The following is an 18,850-nucleotide window of genomic DNA, read 5'->3' on the forward strand; positions in this document are numbered from 1 at the left end:
CAAGAAAAGCCCTCCTGGGTAGTGAGATCTGAGCTGTCTTGAAGGAAATCAGAGAAGCCAAGAGGTAAAGGTGAGCAGAGAGTATGTGGAATGGTACTGAGAGGAATATGGAATTTCATTTTGGAGGAACAAAAGACAGGCCAGTGTAGTACATCATAGAGTGTACCAAGGAAAATAAATTGTAAGAAGACTGAAAAGGTAGGAAGGTGCCAGTTTGTGGATGACTTTAAAAGATAACAGGATTTTATATTTGATCCTGGAGGTAATAGTGAGTCATTATAGCTTACTGAATGGGAGTTGGATGTGGGGTTGATATGGTTAGTTTTGTGCTTTAGGAAAAGTCATTTTGGCAGCTAATTGCAGGATGGTTTGTAGTGGGGAGAGACCTGAGGCAGGGACAGGTAGAAGTCTTTTGAAGTAGTCCAGGTTCATCGATGAGTACCAGTACTGGGGTAGAAGCTGTGACAGGAGAAACGGGGATATATCATATATGAGAGATCTTATAAATGCAGAAATGACAAGAAGACAAACAGAATTAAAGATTGCCAGAAAGAGTGGCATGGAAATGAGGAAATTATTGGGCTCACTTGGGAGGAACAAAAAGACAGATCATTGTAGTACTTCATAGAGTATCTGGAGGAAAACAAATGGTAAGAAGACTGGAGAAGGAGGAAGGTACCAGGTTATAAATCATCATCATCATCATCATCATTTTTCTTCTTCTTCTACTACTACTACTACTACTATACTATAATATATTACTACTACTACTTCTACTACTACTACTACTATACTATTCTTCTACTATTACTACTACTATACTACTACTACGACTACACTATACTACTACTACTACTACACTATACTACTCCTCCTCCTCCTCCTCCTACTCCTACTACTGATTGAACTCTGGCGTCCTGCTACTAGTTCCCTGTATTTAGCAAAGTTCTGAGGTTTGGTTGCCTGTAGCTCAGATTTTAAAGTCAAAATTATAAACAAGGAACACAAACTAAAGTGGTAAACCAATTTAAAAAAAGATGCGGGACCCTATTCAGAGCTGGAAGAAACTTCAGAAGCCATTCTTTTTACTTCACAGATGGGGAAATTTTGGATAGTCACTAAGACCTAAGTATAAGGGCAGCTAGCTGGTTCACATCCAGGCTCAAGCACTCAGCTTTATGATTCTATGCAAGTCACTTAACCCTCTTTGACTCAGTTTCCTTAACTGTAAAGTGAACTGGAGAAGGAAAAGGCAAATCGCTCCAGTAGTATCTTTAGCAATAAAACCACAAACAGGGTCGGACACGATAGAACAAATTATTATGATTACTGCTGCTGCTGTTACTATTACAACTATTACTACTACTACTATCCAGCACTACCACCACCCAGATTCTTTTCTTCATGAGTCAAATGCTCTTTCAAATCCAGCTCTGCTACCTACTGTCCAAGCGACTTGGGATACCGCACTCCAATCACTCTTGGCTTCCCTTTCCTGAACCGTACAATGGGAGGGGGAAGGGGGGATTGTACTTGAGAACTCCACAACAAGACTGCTTCCAGCCCCCTTCCATTCCGTGACGTTGAAAGAACCAGGTCAGTGTAGTCGGAAGAAGCGGGAGCTCTTAACTCCAGCCTCAGTTCTTGCCAAGAGATGCACCGCTTGAATGCTAAGCTTTGAACAGCTGCGAAACGAGAGCAGCTGACAAAACGCTAGGCTGGGGCTATTGGGAAAAGGGAGTTTATTTGAGAAGGCTGACGTGCCAAGAAAGGAGGCAGAAAAGCAGAACCTGACACTGCTTTCCAAACCTATCTTCATGGACACAAGAGTCTTTTGGATCAGCCCCGCCGGACACACCCTCCCTCTTGGGGAGGGAGCGGTTACCTAACCTCCGTTCAGTTTTCCTTTTTGGTTCCTCGCTGCCGAAAGCAGCCCACACGAACTTTCTTGAAAGGTAGGTAGTAAAAAGTTTTAAAACTCCAACATTTAGAAAAGAAGCAAAAAAAAAAAAAAAAAAAAAAAAAAAAAAAAAAAAAAAGACGGTGCTTATTGCACACACACTGGATTGCAATTTTTTCTCTCCAACAACTCTCCCCGACTTCAGGGAATGGTCGCATTTCCTTGACTCTGTCCCTCGCTAGTTGGATGGGGGCGGTTCCTCTTGGACAGTATTTGCCCCGCGGGATTTAAACACTGATCCACGATTTTGTGCATGAGGATGAATTTAAAAAGAAGCCGTAGAAAGCCGGGGGACTGTTGTTGTGGGCCAAGCACTAATATAGACCAGTGACTGCTTTAGGATGGCCGCTGGCTGACTTAGCTCCAGAGCTGAAAGCGGCCTTAAAGGCCATTTGATTCAACTCTCTCCCTTTAGACGGCAGTCGGAGAGCATTTATTAGGCGCTTACTATATGCTAAGGAGACATCATTTTGAGGATCACAGGAAATAACATAAAACTCCATGTCAGTGCTAACACATAAAGGTGAACTGATTGATATCACACGAGTAACACGGACAAGTGCAGAGATTCGAGCCCAGGCCAAAGCCCTTGTGTGTGTGTGTGTGTGTGTGTACGTGTGTGAAAGATCGTGCAGGACACGATCACGCCGCGGTTCTCTAGGCTAGGGCGTCTTCCATTCAGTTCCAGTCCAAGTTTCGGAGGAAAGTTCCTCCCTCTGCGCTCGGCTTAGGAACCGTCCGCCCTCGCAGCGCCGGGAAGGCGCAGCGGCTACCTGGAGTCCCGGGAGCCCAGGTGGCGGTGGTGGGGGACCTATCGAAGCGTCGGACGGTCCTAGGGGACGGAAAAGCGGGTCCCGGGCGAGCGGGCGAGGACGCGGGCCGGCGGCCGGAGGGTGGGCCGGGACGTGCGCACACCTCGAAGCCGGCTGGGCAGGTTGCGGCCCCTCCTCTCCGGCTCTCGCCCCGAGCCGGGGGCGGAGGCGAGGGCAGGGCCTCTGGAGTGGGCGCCGCCCCGCAGCCGGCCTGACGCACCTCCCGAAAGTTCCTCTGGGGTGCCTCCAGCAGCCAACTTTCTTCTAGGAGTCCTGCGGCTCCCGAGTGACCTCCCCAGAGTTGTGGCCCCTCCTCCCCGGCCCCCCGCCAGAAGCCGGGGTCCCGGGCTGGCAGAGCGGCTTGTCCGCCGGGCTGCGGGAAGCATCCGATCTTGCCTCTCGCCGGTGATTTCTGGGCTTCGCTAGCGGGGTCGGCAGCTCTGGGAGCCGCCGAGCCCCGAGCGTCCGCCCGCAGCCCCCGGGCCCCGTCTCGCTCGTGCTTTCCTCCCGGCCCAAACTTTGCGAAGCCGCCGGACGCTCAGGGCTTACTTCTTCCAAAGTGTACGGGACGTGTCCGACAGGAAGGGATCCTGCTGCTCCTGGTATCTGCCGGAGGAGGAGGGGCGCTGGCACCTCCCCCGTCCCCATTCCCAGGTACGTTGCGCCTTTAACTCTACTTTTTGCCCCGCTGGGGATTTTTTTTCGGGGGGGGAGAAGGGTGAAAGTGTGCGTTGCGCCTTCTAGCTGGCTTCGTGGCGGTCCGCCTGCGCTCCCCCAAAGATTGCATCAAGGGTAAGAATTGGCTCCTCCTTATCAGGAAGGGGCAGGCGTGCAGTGGCGGCTGGAACCCCAGGAGGTGGCTGTTACTGGGTTACAGCCCTGGGGAGATGGGGCAGTGTTGTTTTGAAGGAGGTGAATGCCTTCTTTTCACTTCACCCGCTTCCTTGGTGCATAATGCCGGTAAGGAGGTAGCTTAAGCACCGAGGAAGAAAAGGGGTTTGGGGGCGGTCACCTTCCCATCGCCATCCCACACGCTCCCCTAAACCATTCTGGACCATCTCCCCCTTTCCAGACAAACAAAGGTGTCTCCGAGGTTCGAAGCCACCTCCTGGGTGTAGTAAGGACATGCAAGTTGACTTGACAGATTGCTGTTGCCAAACTTCAGAAAGGCCCTTGTAAAGCTGGATGCAAATCCACCCCAACTCCTTCTTGGCAAGGGCGGCCTCCATTCCCTTTCTGCTTAGGATGTGGAGACATGAAAATTGCTGCTGAGCTGGCTGGAAGGCTTGTGGTTTGCCGATGTGGGTGATGGTGGCAGCAATAGGATTTTTTTTTTTCCCTCTGACCCCTGGAATCCTGTCAACCCACATGATGAATAAACCCAGCCTGCTCCCTTTCTCCTAGACTGTCTCTTCCAGGTAGAGGCAACCTGAAATGCCTTGAGAATAGAAAAAAGTTCCCAAGGGAAGTAAGCATCTTTAAGCAGAGGAGAAAGGGTGTGTGTGTGTGAGTGTGTGTATGTGTGTTTTGGGTATATGTCTCATATAATTGTACTGTTTTCCAGTAGATTGAATAGGCTCTTCGGCCTCACTCTTGAAAGGGCCATGCTACCTAAATCATCTCATTAGGAAGTCAGCTGTTCTCTGTTAATAGCCACAGGAACTCTGATGAAATTATGTAGGTCATTGAAAATAATTCCTGCTTAATCGCCTTTATCCTTTTGATTAAAGAGAGAAAAGATTTCTTTCTATAATGCTCCATGCCTGCTTTGCCAGGGTAACCTGCATGTCCTCATTTATTGGACACTGGTGGTCTGAACATGATTGTTAGTTCCTGAAAAAAGAGCTTACCTACAACAGTGCAGAGTCCCTGAAACATCATTATCTTTTGCATCTTAATCTTCCATATATATGCAGGGAGTAGTTTACAAGTATTATGCTTGTTGTTGTGATTATTTTCACACAACATACTTTTTCACTGAAAGTGCATTACTGAAAGATATTGACCCCTTTTTGATGATACTTAATGCTTTTTATGAGTAGAAGAGGTTATCATTGTTAATAAGATCAGTATCATTGTTAATTGTCATTGCACCGTGCTTTTCTTAGGAAAGGAGATGAATGAAAAGGTAGGATAGGCTTCACTAAAAATATGGTGAGTGACAGATGGGGAATGAGTTTAGGACCGTATATTGAGAGCTGGAAGAAACTTTAGAAGTAATTTAGTGCGACCCTCTCGTTTTACACTTAACAAACCTTTAGTGCTTAATAAATGCTAGTTGGCGGATTTTCCTGAAGTCACACAGCTGGCAAAAATGAGATTTGAACTTAGATCCTCTGTCTCCACACCTAACATTCTTTCCATCGCATGACACTATCTCTAATGGCCCTTTGAACTTCTTTAAGAAGGGGACCACCAGACTTGGGCTACCCAGTTCTTCAAGGCCTTTCCCCCCTGCTCTGTATGACTATGCAGTCAGATTCATGACCAAATATAAGTGAAAGTAATATAAACTTCAAGTGTGAGTAAACTTCTGTCATTGGATCAGTTACTGCTGGGTTTACAGATGAGGAAATTGAGATCCAGGAAAGCTGTGAATTGTTTACAGTAACAAAGAATCAATATTTGAATCCAAATCTTCCACCTCTGAATCCTTTGCTACTATACTACACTAGAAAGATAGTACTCTTTGAATTCTGAATTCACATTAGAGTTCTGTTCTTGATGTCTCATGGTTTTGTCTAGCTCTATATCTCTGAACTACTACTTGCCAGTAGTAGCTTAGAGAGTTTGTCCTGTCACTGCCCCTGTCCCTTATTCACTTATTGGCCCACTATATTGTGTTTTTGGCAAAAGGGATGAATTCTTCCAGTGAGGATAACTCTCCACATTGTGCTCTGACTCATCCTACTTGGACTTGTATAACTGAGGAGTTACTAGCAATTGCTCCTTCATTTCATGGAGTAGTGTAACCATACAATGAACATTATTTCTTATTAACTCCATATACTTGTTATTGGCCCCGTGGTTGGCACAGATTCTTATTAGTTGTGTCAGCCTGGGCAAGTAACTCGGTCTGTTTGGCTCAGATTCCTTGTCCATAAATTGACCTGGAGAAGGAATAACACACTATTCTTCTGCCCCCAAAAATCCAAAATGAGCTCATAACCGAAAACTAAGTGAAGAGCAACAACAATTTGAAAGCCTTTTTAGCAATAGAAGGGTTAAAATGGTGGATATTCCCAAGGTTTGGCTCATGGTCTGCTTACTACTTTGTGGTCAGAACTTTGCAACCCTTAGAATCATAGAGCCACAGAATGTTAAATCTGGAAGAGAATGGAGATATGAGAAACAGCAGGATGTAGTGGAAAGAGATGAGAACTGGATCTGGAAGATGTGCTTGCCAATTATTAGCCATGCAACCTCAGGCAAATTCCTAGCCTCTCTCAATCTCAGTTTCCTCAGCTGTAAAATGGAGATAATAATACCACACGGTGTTGTTGTGAGGCCCATAGCATTGTAACCTTGAGCAATTTTGTTAAATGTAATCTGGTCTTTTATTGTTGTGGTGGTTGTTACTCAAAACTCTCATTTTACAGATGAGTAGACTGACTACCCAAGAAGTTGAAGAATTTGCCTTTTGGCCATATGGCATTTTGCCAAGACAAGTGTTAATTCCCCATCTCTATACTCATGAATTTCTTCCATGTTTGTTGTTGGTATCCTGAAGTCCTGATTCCACTTTTTATTCCTCACTCTGAAGTTCACTTCTCTTTCTTTTTGGTCTTCATGTTTATAACGTCTTGTTATACATTATGTGTGAATGAAGTTTCCTTGAGTTTGAAACTTTGGGTTCTGTTAAAAATGAACCCCTCCCCTGCTGTATCAATTCTGTAAGTTCCAAAGTGGGTAAGTAAGGGTTTGTGGTTAATTTATTTTCCTGGTGGCCATTCAGTTGCTCTTAGATTAAAATGCTGAAAGATGTGCCAAGATGCTTGGTAGGACAAACATCCTACTTATTTATCCATCTGGGTCCTACAAGGTCTCAAGTGGGATTCTTTCCTTAAACATTTATTTAAAAGTTATTTTTCATGTCCATATCTTCTTTGGTTCTTAATATAGTCATCATGCTCCTCTCATTCCCTGAGAAACCTTCTAAAGTCATTCAACAAAATTAAACAATATATCAGCCAAATTCTATAGTGATACAGTAGTATCTCACACCCATTGTCTACTACTTCTGCCAAGAATAGAGGGAGGTGCATTCTCATTATCTCCTTCTGGGACAAACTTGATTACTATAATTGCACAGACTTCATCCATTTACTTGTTTCTTCATCCATCTATCCAGCAATTTATTCAATAGTTATTTTTTTTTCATACATTTGCTTTTTATTGCCCGTTTACATGGTTGTGATAATTATTTTCCTATTTTTGCTTATCAAGATGGGTTCTTCATTTTGGGGGTGGGGGCGGAGAGGAGAGAGAGGTAGATAGAAGTTGGGCTTGGTGTAGTTATCCAGAAAAATGTCTAGTTTTCTGGACCTAGACTTTCTTGATACAAGTTGACTGCTCTAGACACATCTCCTCCATCTGCTTGCCTGCCCTTCTTCCCAGCTTCCTAAATGATTGGCAACTACCTGGCAAATTCTGAGACAGAGGCTTTTCCTCAATACCTATTGGCAAGAGCCCGGAATGATAGGCTCTCCTTCTTCAGAATTGCCATGTTCAGCAGGTTTTCTTATTCAAGAACTGGAAGTTCTTTTACTGGCTGAGAAATGGACTCATTCAGCCCCTTGGGAGATTGTGTTTTAATCTTGTCCTCTTGATGACTGATGCTGGTACATCCTTCTGGGTGCCTTCTTGCCCCCAATTCACTTGTCCTCCCTTTTGGTGTCTCACATTCCTTAATATGAGTTACAGCAAGCTGAATAAACAACAAGTTATTATTTAACCTTGTTTGCAAAGCTATATAAACAGATATATTTATATACATACACACCTAAAACACAAATCATATACATATATATACACGCATATTTGATCTTCTCATTGAATTGCTATAATAGCTACTAGATAAGTTATACTGTATATATTACATATGATAGATAATAGATATTATACTAGATAATAGTACAGTATTATTATTATACTCATTTTTTAGATAAGGAAAGAAGATGGGAAAGGTTAAAATGAGCCACCCAGGCAGATTTTGAACTCAAGTTTTTTCTGATAATATGTTCTCCACTGCTTTTAGCATCATTGCCTGGTTTATTTTTTCTACTGAAAAACAGCTGCAGTGGAACACAAGGATAATTTTCTTTGTCTCGGCAAATTACTTAATTTTTAATTATATATATGTGATTACATGTGTATTTTAAACCATATCTATGTAAATATATGATGAAACATTAAGTGATTAGAGAGAGAGGGATTTTAAGGAAAAAACCAAAACTAGTCAGTGATGCTGAAAACAGTAGATAGAGTGAATTTGGGACTGGGAGAGAGAGAAGAGAAAGCCTGGCAGGAGGTGGTGCGAGAGCACCTGGAGCTGTGATTTCAGGAGTGTAGGGAGCTCTGTGGTGAGGAAACTCCTTCCACCAAGTAAATCAACCCCTAGTCTAGTGTGTAGCCTCAGTCTTTTAAAAAGTTGTCTTGCTTTTTTTTTTTTTTTAAGCAGGTAACCGCTAAACTTTAGCAGTTTGTTTTTTTTCCCTAAACTCAGATATTTATTAGCTCTGTGACATTTAACTTCTATCACCTCAGTTTATCCATAAAAGAACAATAATAGCATCTACATTTACAGTGTCCTTGTGAAGATCATATGAGATAACACATGTAAAGTTCTTTGCTTTAGCTATATAAAAATAGCAGTTTTTTACTTAGGTTTTTATACATAAAACTTTTCCTCCTGAATTCATGGGATAGAAAAATGATTTCATTCAAGGGAGATTATAGCATGTAGCTGGACAGAAGATACTGTCGTGGCCAAAGATGCCAGGTTTGAGGGGATCAGCTTTCACGTGAGGACCTTTAAGTTTCATTTCATGTTTTTCCCAAGAGAAAGCAGTAATTGGTAACAGCTGCAGAAACACTCTGCAGTTGTTGGATGAGCTACTAATTAGCTTTTATGGGGCACAGCTTAAATTTTTTTTTTTTGAGAACTTTATTCTAGGGCATATCATCAAGATATTCAGAGACCACACAAGGTCTAGGGGTGTGTGTGTGTGTGTGTGTGTGTGTATGTGTGTATGTATGTGCATTCTAGCTATTTCCTTTACAGTGATTAGAATTTACTTTCAGTAGGTTATTACAGGTCAGTTGAATGTTTGCACATAAAAGTGTTCCAGGCACTCTGTTTCACATTTCCCTTCATGTGTAAGGAGGAAATAAAATTCCTAACATAGGCTAAGATTTTCTTACCTTTCCTGGATACTTGCATTGGAAACAAACCCCATTAATCATCCCAAGAAGGACAATGTGTTCTACCTGTGTCCTCTGTATGTATCAGAGGATTTTGAATCAGAGATTTTATATCAGAGATTTTGAAGCCAGTGATTTCAGGCCGATTTCTTTTTGAATATGTTTAAAGACAGAAGATGTTATTAATACATGTGTTCACATGTGTATATATACACCTACACACATATACATATATGTATATGTACATATACATACAAGTATGTATACATATACACACAGAGGTCCTAGTCAACACTAAAAATAACTTATTGGTCATTGTTTTTTCTTAAGAGTTGTGCAAAAAATAGTACTGCTATTTAGCTGTTTCAGTCTTGCCTGATCTTTCACAACCCCCTCTGGAATTTTCTTGGGAGAGATACATTTCCTTCTCCCATCCATTTTACAGATGAGGAAACCGAGACCAACAGGTTAACTGACTTGTTCTGAATCATATAGCTAGTAAGTTTCTGAGACCAGATTTGAACTGAGGAAGGATGAGTCTTCTTGACTGCAGACCTGTGTTGATTTACTGGACCACCTAAATCAGTGATTCTCAAAAAAAAATCCTGGAGGGTCTCTGTAATCCTTTCAGAGGGTCTACAAATTCAAAATTAGTTTTTTTTTCTAATATGATAAATATCTATTATGTAAGCCATATAAACAAAAACTCTTTGGACAGATTCTCAATAAGTTGTTAATACCGTAAAGATACTGAGAAAAAGAGTTTGAGAACCACTGACCTAAATGCTCTGCAAAAATAATGATGAGAACATTAATGTAATGGGGTGAATGGTATGCTGGATTTGGAGCTCTAGGACCCAAGTTTAAATCTTGACCTTGCCACACAATACATTTGTGACCCTGGTTAAGTCATCTTGCCTCTAGGCTTATCAGTTTCTTCACTTATGAAAAGAGGGACTTGATAATTGCTAAGATATGAGTGATTGATTTGCAGTTGATAAGATAATGGCTAAACCTATGATCCAAGGAATCACTGTAGTAGGATTTGGGAATCTTGGCTCCTAGATCTGGCTCCTAAGTTGGACTTTTTTTTTTAATTGGGAAAACACTTTGATTTGTTGTTATTGTTTTTAATACATATTGCTTTAAGAATCATATCGGAAGAGAAAAATTGGAACAAAAGGAAAAAACTACAGTGGAGAACAAAAAAACAAAAAAGAAGCGAACAAAGCATGTGTTGATTTACATTCAATCTCCTTAGTTCTTTTTCTGGATGCAGATGGCATTTCCTGTCCAAAGTCTATTGGTTTTGCTTTGGATTACTGAACCACTGAGAAGAACCAAGTCTTTCATAGTTAATCATTGCACATTCATGCTGTTATTGTGTACAATGTATTCCTGGTTCTGCTTGTTTTGCTCAGCATCAGTTCATGTAAATCTTCCCAGGCCATTCTAAAATCAGCGTGGTCTTGATTTTTATAGAACAATAATATTCAATTGCCTTCATTTACCACAACTTCTTCAGCCATTCCCCAGTTGATGGGTCTCCTTTTCCACTTTTTTGCTACCACAAAAAGAGCTGCCACAAACATTTTTTGCACATGTGGATCCTTTTCCCTCCTTTATGATTTTGTTCTGATACAGACCTAATATTGACACTGCTGGGTCAAGGGATATGTACTATTTTATAGCCCTTTGGGCATAGTTCCAGAATGGTTTGGTCATTTCACAACTCTAACATAGGTTGGATGTTTATTTAATATTACGAACAATTTAATGTAGGGTACTCTTGGTTTCTCTCACCTGTGGTTCCAAGAATCTGTAGCATGTACACTACTCACACTTCAGTAAAACCATTTTGGCAATGAGGCAAAACCAGGTTGAGGATAACTAAATGAGCTCAGATGTCTATTCCAAGCACGCAAAGTCTTCCCCTAGTGTAATGGGTGAATGAGAACAATTAAAGCTTGATCAGACATCAAATTAAGATCATCCCCTGTGTCCTGGTCCATTGACAGTCACCCTCATTACATTTCGTGTCTTTGGAAGAAAAAATGAAGCTGATGATTTTGTGCAACTTGACTGTCAAGATATCACCTTTGAAAATAGAGAATAAACAACAAAAATCTGTAATGTCGGGATACCATTTGACAGTGTTCATTTATAGCAACCAGGAACACTGGTTAGATGTTGAAAAAAGACCTTCCTACTGAATTAGAGCAGTATGGAACTGGAATGGTTTCCTTTGGGACTTCATAGCATCAAAGCGATCAGAAGCTTTTAGACTGAGGCTCATTGGCCATCAGATATTGAGAATATTGTATTAGGAATTTTTTCTTCAGGAAAGGATTGGACTAGATTACTTTTGAGATCTCTTCCATTCTCCAGATTCTGAAACTTTGTGCTTGATCAGTTTAGAGATCATCTAGATCATTCATCTCATCCTTTCTTAGAAAAGGAAATTGAAGGTGAGTCAAGTTAATTCAGCAAATCTTTACTCAACTCTTGTCAAGTACCAAGTACTTGACCCTGAGGATTAAAAAAAAAAAAGTTAAAAATAATAAAAACCCTGAGGATTAAAAAAAAAAGTTAAAAATAATAAAAAACAGATTCAAAAAAGATAAAAGGAAAAGATAAAAATAGTCCCTGTCTTCAAGGAGTTTACATTCTGTGGGGGATTGATAACAACTATGAATAAAATGGAGAGAAAATGAAGGGCAGACACTAGGATTAAGGGGGATTAAGGATAAGGTTCTAGCAGAAGGTGAGTTTTTCTAGACTTAAAGGAAGCCAGGAAAACTTTGTTGAAGATCATACAGGTTTAGTAAATAGTAGAACTGGAATTCAGGCCCTGACCCTCTGACTCCTAATGGAATGTATTTACCACTTGACTAAGGCTGAGCAGTGGACAACAGGGTTGGAGGGTGACATGGGCAGTATCCTTTTTTTGTTGATTTTTTTTTTTATTCTGTGACAACTCATTCTCTAACACTTGGAGGAAGAATAACAATTAACTTCCAGTGGAAAAAATTTATTATTCCCCCTCTACTCCCTTTCTAAGAATAAATTCCATTTATGAATTTAAAGATCAGAATTCTTTCCCAATTTCCCCCAGTCCCTTTGAAGCTTTCCCTCAGCAACAAAGGAAAACTTGGCCCCAAACCTGCCAACGAGGTGACTGCAGCTGGAAAATCACATATATATTATTAACTTTAGAGAAGTTACTCAAGGACACACAGCTGAACAGAGGCAGAGAAAAGCCAGAGAAGGTGACCTGTACTTAACTAAACTGTCATTAGAAACAAAGTACATGTGGACCATCACGAGCATACTTACATAGATTTAGAACTGGAAAGGACATTAGAAGTCAATCAGTACAACCATCTCCTTTCATAGATGAGAAAATCGAAAGCCAGTGAGATAAAGAGATTTGGGTGAGGTTGCTTAGTAGTAGAGAGGAATTTGAACCTTAGCATCTGACTCCCAATCCATCACTTTTTCTGCCATGAAAACTTTTCTAGAATTTTTTAAAATGTTTTTTTTCTAGGATTCTTTTAAAATAAAGAGATGAAATTGCATATTATTATATGTTCTCATTCATATTTTCATATTTTTGGAGAAGCACAATATGCCTCTGAAGGTTTTTTTTTTTTTTTCACCGAGGCCATCTTGAAAGCAAAGGACCATATCAGGAGCAATAAATATTTGTTAAGCACCTACTCTGTATCAGTTATTGTACTAAGCACTAGAGATACAAAGATAATAAGACAGTTTCTACCCTCAAGAAACTCACAATCTAAAGAAGAAAGACACAAACAAAAAAAAAGCTGAAAAGAGGAAGGGAATTTATCAAACATAGAAGCATGGAAACTCGAGGAGGGAATGATCTGAAGAGGGAAGGCTTTGAGATCCATCTTGGAGAAGGATCAATTTCTAAAGATTACAAAATCCAGGAAAGTAGCCGGGAGGGAAATGATAAGAGTTCCCTGGTTGCCCTCCTTAAATGGTGGAATATCTAGAAGGAACTTCCCTTGTTTTATTGATCTTTACATTATCTCCCAGTTGTGATCTGTGTATTGTACCTGCCCTGTAATAGTCTGATGAATTGACTGTGGTACTATGGGGAGAACTCTGGCATTAGACTTGGAGGATTTGGATTCAAATCTTGACTATACCATTTACTATTTGGATGGCCTTGTAGAAGTCACTTAACCTGTCAAGCTCTATATCTTCATCTGGAAAGTGAGGAGGTTGGACAAGGAAACTTCTAAGGGGTCCTTTTAGCTCTAGATACTGTGATTGAATTGACAACATTTTATGGCAGTCTCTCCTTTTAGACAATCAGCTATTTTAATTTTTATAAATTAAACAATCATACCCTGGTAGCTTTGTGTTTAGATACAGATATACCCATGATTTTCACCTAAACAATTTATTTCAGTTAAACAGTTAAATAGTTGCAGAAAATTTGCAAGTTGGCCTTGGATTACCTTCAGGAATACTGGTTAACTGTTATTTACTTAAGAATTGTGTGTTTACCTTTGTAATGTTTGTTTCTAAACATTTGGATGGCAGCTTAGTGTTAAGCATAGGTAACCTCACTGATTTCTCTCTGTACACCCCTTCTCCCTTTGAGTTTTTGCCAAATGTCTTCCCTCTCTCCCTCATCTTTTCTTTCTTCTCTCCCTCTCCCCTCCCTCCTTTCTCATTTCCGTCTTCACTCCCTCCCTTCTTCCTCCCTCCACTCTTCCTTCCTTTCTTCCCTCTCTCCCTCCTCCCTCCTTCATCATTTCCTTCTTCACTCCCTCCCTTCTCCCTCCCTCCACTCTTCCTTCCCTTCTTCCTTTTGTTCTTACCTCCCTTCTTCCCTCTGCTCTTTCCTCCCTCCCTCCCACCCTCCCTTCTTTCCTTCCTTCCTTCTTTCCATCCTTCCTTCTGTCCTTCCGGCCTCTTTCTTATGTCTCCCTATGTCAGTTTGAAAGTGAAGTAACCATTTATGACCTAATGCGGGGCTTCTTAAACTTTTTTCACTCCCGACTCCTTTTTTACCTGAGAAATTTTTATGTGACCCTAAATATAGAGGTATATAAAATAGGTATACAAATCAATCATTTATTGATAATCATACTTTTGCTACAACTCTCCCTCTTCCATTAAATTGTGAGACCCCACATGGAATCGTGAACCACAGTTTAAGAAGCTGGGGCCTAAGAAGTTAGGCATTAACCAATACCTCATACCCTTGTGTGGTTCAGAAATGGTGAGGGGTCACCATTTAATAAAAAAAAGCTGGAGAGATCTCTAGAAGCAAAGCAAAGTTTATTATAAGTTCTCAGGAGAATTGGGTGTCAGTTTGAGCAGATAATCGAAGGGAGGAAGCACCATAGGAGGTAGGGTCAACACTTTTAATCCCTAACTCAAATACCCCCTCCCATCACTGACCCTCATCCTCATTGGCTGAGGATCTTACATTCTAAACTCGGGAACTACCCAAGAAGTTGAATTTAACCAATAAGTACATAGTTGCCCATATTTGACTGAAATAGGGAGACAATGATGTCATGGGAGGATAGCAGGAAGGGGATCTTGGTATGCCCTTGACTCAATCTTCAAAGTCCTTCAGGCCTACTCAAACTCTGAAGTAGCTGAAGTCTTACTCAATTTTCACAACTGTCTTGAAAGATCACACCTCATCTCATTCACCCTGTACCAGGATTAGGTCAAAAATGGGTTCATGATTTAGATATAAAGGGTGATATTATAACAAATTAGGAGAACAAGGGATAGTTTACCTCTCAGATCTGTGGAAGAGGAAGGAATTTATGGCTAAAGAAGAACTGGAGTATATTATTGAATACAAAATGGACAATATCGATTATATTAAATTAAAAAGGTTTTGTACAAATAAAACCAATGCAGCCAAGATTAGAAAGGAAGCAGAAAACTGGGGAAAATTTTTTACATCCAAGAGTTCTGATAAAGGCCTCATTTCTAAAATATATAGAGAATTGGCTCAAATTTGTAAGAATACAAGCTGTTCTCCAATTGATAAGTAGTCAAAGATAGGAACTGACAGTTTTCAGATGAAGAAATTAAAACCATTTTTAATTATATGAAAAAATGCTCTAAATCACTATTGATCAGAGAAATGCAAATGAAGACAACTCTGAGGTATCACTATACACCTCTCATATGAAGAAAAGATAATGATGAATATTGGAGGGGATGTGAGAAAACTGGGACACTAATACATTGTTGATGGAGTTGTAAAATGATCCAGCTATTCTGGAGAGTAATTTGGAACTATACCCAAAGGGTTATCAAAGTGTATGCCCTTTGATCCAGCAGTGTTTCTACTGGGCCTGTATCCCAAAGAGATCATAAGAGAGGGAAAGGGACCTACATGTGCAAAAATGTTTGTAGCAGCCCTTTTTGTAGTGGCTAGAAACTGGAAACGAAGTGGATGCCCATCAATTGGGGAACAGCTGAACAAATTGTGGTATATAAATGTAATGGAATATTATTGTTTTATAAGAAATGATCAGCAGAATGATTTTAGAGAGGTTTGGAGAGACTTACATGAACTAATGCTGAGTGAAATGAGCAGGAGCAGGAGATCATTGTATAGGGCAACAATTAGATTATATGGTAATCAGCTCTGATGGACATGGCTCTCTTTAACAATGAGGTGATTCAGGCCAATTCCAATAGACTTGTGATGAAGAGAGACATCTACAACCAGAGAAGGGACTCTGGGGACTGAATGTGGATCACAGTGTAGTATTTTCACCTTTTTTGTTGTTGTTTGCTTGCTTTTTTTTCTTTAATAGTTTTCTTCTTGATCTGATTTTTCTTGTGCAGCGTGATAATTGTGAAAATATGTAAAGAAGAACTTCATGTTTCACCTATATTGGATTACTTGTCATCTAGGAGAGAGGGAGAAAAATTTGGAACAGAAATCTTTTCAAGGGAGAAGATTGAAAGCTGCCTTTGCATGTATTTTGAAAATAAAAAAAAATAAAGCAAAACAAACAAAAAAAGAAGTTGGGGGCCTAATGCATTGATGATCGGCATGGAAATTTTAACCTGCTCTGTTTCAAACCCAAGCCAGTTTGCTCCTCTGCCCCTCCTTAGGCAGCCTGCTTTTCCCTTGTCCCTCTTTTGGGAGCTCACCATATTAGTGTTGGATCAGGGAGGATGCCCGATTGGCTCAACCCACTGTGGCCCAGAATTCCCAAAGCAACATTGATCCATCTGCCTCAGTCTCCCTAGAAACTGGCTTATAGCACTCTTAGCTACCACATGTTGTCTCAGGATCTCGTGTTCCTATTTGAAAAGCTGATGGGAATTGTAATACAGAGTAAGGGCCAATGGCCAAGCGCCCTAATTATGAGTGATGGAGGTGTTTGGCCCTTCCCTGATGACAGCTTTTTTCATTTTGTAACTCTCCCTCTCAATCATGGCCCTTGTCATTCTGACTATGGCTTGCTGGGTAAAGACTTCCTGAGTTGGTTTGTCATTAAGGAGTGGTCATTCCTTCCCAATAAATCACAAGAATGGGCCTGGCTGAGCTTCCATCTCATGCTTGACTCATCCATTTGTCCTCTTCAGGAATAAAGCAAGCCAGGAAGACACTGAAGACCACATCTATAACCTGTAGGTAGGGGCTTTCCAAATCTGTATCTTTCCCCTTCTAGTGTCCTCCTAATGAGCTCCTATTTCATCCACCAATTGATGGACAGCTGTCCATCCATTTGGTCATCTGGACATCGTATCAGATTTAGCATATTTAGAAGTGCCTCAGGGCAAAATTAGTGTTTTTCCTTCACTACTTCAGGCTGAAAAAATTACTTTCTACTCCTTTTTCTCCCTTGCTCCTAATATTCACCTGATCACTTAATCTTATTGATTTTTCATAGACTTAGGTCTGGAAGGGACCTTAAAGGTCATCCAGTTCAACCCTTTTGCTTTACAAGTGGGATCTGCCAGGGTGAAGGTAATAAGAGTTTAGATTTGAATCCAGATCCTCTGACTCCAGTCCAGCCTTTTTTCCTTTGTACCATGCTGGTAGTCTGGTCGTAGACATGAAAGCTCATTGAAAAAGAGATTACATCTCATGGAACTCTTTGAAATGACAGCAGAGCACCTTCAGTAGTGTTCTGGAGGTTCTAAGTAAGCACTTGATAGTACTTCCTGTTGTTACTATCTCATCTCTGGAGCCTAACCCCTTATTAGTTCATATTTGGACTATTGCAATGTATTCTTAACTGGGTTTGGTGTTTCAACTTTGCCTCCCTTTCCCCTTGCCCTTCCCCCCATTCTCCAGAATTAAATCCAGATTAATCTTCCCAAATAATAATGACTCACATTTAAATATCATTTCAAAGTTTATGGGCAAAGCCCTTTCTTCCTAGGAATTCTGTAGGGTAGGTACTGTAAAGATCACTGTCTTTAGGTAATTCCTAATGGCTTCTTTGCTCCGAGTTGTGGCTCCCAGTGGCCTTTAGGGTGTCCTTTCTTAAGCTTGCTTCATTCTGCTTTCCAGCATAATATTCCCCTTCACTCTGTGTCCCAGTCAAAGTGACTTGCTTGTTCCCTAAGTTCAGCATTCTGTCATCTGTCTTCAGGGTCATCTCCCAGTGCATAGCTCAGGTGCTATCTCCTGCAAGCTCTCTCTGATCCCTCCCCTTCTCCACCCACTTAATTTGTATTTGTTCCATTTTTAGTTTACATTTACTGGTGCTCATGCAGATTCCCTTCCTCATTCCCCAGCAGAATATAACCTCCTTAAAAGTAGGAACTGTTTAGTTTTTGTGTTTGTGCTCAAAAAATGCCTCTTGATTGGAATTATCCCTAATTTGCAGATAAAAAAACTGAGGCTTTATGTGCCCATGGTTACCCAGGAAGGTGGGATTTGAATTCAGGCCCTCTAACATTCTTTTCACTACTACACTGTCCTGCTTTGGTGCTATTTTGACTGTGTCATTATTGAAAAATCCTCTTGATGGTTGATCTGGGAGCCAGGGAATTGCAGAGTATCTTAAGAGTCTTTGGGTGGGCTAAACATCATCATTTTGATATACTTTTTTTTAAGCTGCAGCAAAATATGCAACATGAATAATGGGCTTTTGTGTTGACAGTTTTATGTTATCCATGCTTTGTTTGTGTTTAACAGGAAACATTTTTTTCCCCTAGTCTTTCATAATGACATGACCTTTTCTTTCACAGAGTTTGTCCTCTGGATTGTTTACTCTCCAATTTTATGAGGTGTCAAATTAACTTTCTATTGAGTAGTATAGGGATTCATCTGAGTACTACTGAATTCAGAAGAACTTTTTGTCCTCATATATTTTCCCAATCAGTAAATTCATATAATAGAATCAATTATCATGTTTGAATCCAGAAAACATGGCTTTTTAAAAGAGAGCCTTTATAATAAAAACAATTTGGAACCATGAATCTATAAGATAAAACCATACTTCTTATTTTGACCTTTAGGGTTGTCTCGGACTATTCCCTATCAGATTTCTATAGGAGGAACTCTCTCTACTGAATATCATATCATCCCATTTCCCTTTACTATCTTCCCTCCCCCCCCCCCCTTTTCTTTGAAATGGAGAGATAATGATGAGACTTGGGATGGAGCTAGTCCATT

At 40.6% G+C, this 18,850-nt stretch overlaps 1 protein-coding gene across 2 annotated transcripts in view; it reads left to right on the top strand.

Moving 5' to 3' along the window:
- The first annotated feature begins 2,074 nt into the window (after positions 1-2,074).
- Positions 2,075-18,850, top strand: part of FAM160A1 (family with sequence similarity 160 member A1) — a 360,515-nt gene continuing 343,739 nt past the window's right edge. For both annotated transcript variants that reach the window (XM_023505946.2, XM_023505947.2), the window contains exon 1: positions 2,075-3,426. The gene's annotated coding sequence lies outside the window, so the exon portion shown is untranslated. The remainder of the gene's footprint in view (positions 3,427-18,850) is intronic.

Source organism: Sarcophilus harrisii, chromosome 6 (genome assembly GCF_902635505.1).
Source record: "Sarcophilus harrisii chromosome 6, mSarHar1.11, whole genome shotgun sequence".
Taxonomy (NCBI): Eukaryota; Metazoa; Chordata; class Mammalia; order Dasyuromorphia; family Dasyuridae; genus Sarcophilus; species Sarcophilus harrisii.